At 39.8% G+C, this 1,378-nt stretch overlaps 1 protein-coding gene and 1 long non-coding RNA gene across 2 annotated transcripts in view; both read right to left on the reverse strand.

Moving 5' to 3' along the window:
- LOC107555987 (arf-GAP with coiled-coil, ANK repeat and PH domain-containing protein 3-like) overlaps positions 1-1,378 on the reverse strand; it is a 53,490-nt gene that overhangs the window by 16,814 nt on the left and 35,298 nt on the right. The window lies entirely within an intron of this gene.
- LOC107556001 (uncharacterized) overlaps positions 128-1,378 on the reverse strand; it is a 5,709-nt gene continuing 4,458 nt past the window's right edge. The window contains exon 3 of the long non-coding RNA XR_001605240.1: positions 128-137. This is a non-coding gene — a long non-coding RNA (uncharacterized lncRNA). The remainder of the gene's footprint in view (positions 138-1,378) is intronic.

The following is a 1,378-nucleotide window of genomic DNA, read 5'->3' on the forward strand; positions in this document are numbered from 1 at the left end:
TTTTTGCATATTTGTCACAGTTAAAAGATTCAGATCATCAAACAATTTTTAATATTACACAAGGATAATGCAAGTAAATACAAAATGAAGTTTTTAGATGATGATTTCATTTATTAAGGGAAAAAAGCTGTCCAAACCTACCTGGCCCTATGTGAAAAATTAATTGGCCACTCCTGTTAAATCATGAAAGAACTGTGATTAACCACATTATTTTAGAAAGCTGAGTTAAATTTCACTAGCCACACCCAGGCCTGATTACTACCAGACCTGTTGAATCAAGAAATTACTTAAAGGGTTTGTTCACCCAAAAATGAAAATTAGCCTGTGTTTTACTCACCCTCAAAGCATCCTAGGTGTATGTGACTTTCTTCTTTCAGACGAATCCAATTGGAGTTATATTAAAAATTGTCCTGGCCCCTCCAAGCCTTTCAATGAGGGTAAGCGGGTGTTGGTTGTCAGCAGTTCAGAAGACGTGAAATAAAGTGCGCGTATCCGTAATAAAACGTCCCTCACACGGCTCCGGGGGGTGAATAAAGGCCACCTGTAGCGAATTCATGCATTTCTGTAAGATAAATATCCATGTTTCAAACATAATAAACACTTTTTTCTCACTTCCGCTGACTGTCGGTGGATGACGTAGGACGTCGGTGTTGCATGATTAGTGTCGAACACGGTGAGAGAACAAAACAAAATGCAGGTCACGAATTAGAAGCATAAAACAAGGATTTGTAAAGAAAAATGTTGGAGGATTTCAATATAAGCCAAGAGGAGACTGGTTTTCCTTTGCTAAAGTAAGGAAACTTTGTTCCCTTTGCTCCTGCATTTCTCAGAGGCGCGTGTACGATGCCTGCGTCATACGTCATCCGCCTGAACGTCTTCCGCGTACCCCAGTCAGCGGAAGTGAGAGAAAAGTGTTTATTATGTTTCAAATATGGATATTTATCTTACAAAAATGCATGGATTCACAACAGGATGCCTTTATTCCCCACCCCGGAGCCGTGTGAGGGACGTTTTATTACGGATGCACGCACTTTATTTCACGTCTTCTGAACTGTTGACAACCAACACCCGCTTACCCCCATTGAAAGGCTTGGAGGGGCCAGGACAATTTTTAATATAACTCCGATTGGATTCGTCTGAAAGAAGAAAGTCACATACACCTAGGATGCTTTGAGGGTGAGTAAAACACAGGTTAAATTTTATTTTTGGGTGAACTAACCCTTTAAATAGAACCAGTCTGACAAAGTGAAGCATGCTTAAAGAGCAACACATCATGCCGCAATCTAAATAAATTCAAGAACAGATGAGAAACAAAATAGTTGACATGTCTTCAGGACGACTTGCCATAATTGATGGAACCATGAATTCTGCACTCTAT

The sequence above is a fragment of the Sinocyclocheilus grahami genome, unplaced genomic scaffold, assembly GCF_001515645.1.
Source record: "Sinocyclocheilus grahami isolate Dianchi unplaced genomic scaffold, SAMN03320097.WGS_v1.1 scaffold552.1, whole genome shotgun sequence".
Classification (NCBI taxonomy): Eukaryota; Metazoa; Chordata; class Actinopteri; order Cypriniformes; family Cyprinidae; genus Sinocyclocheilus; species Sinocyclocheilus grahami.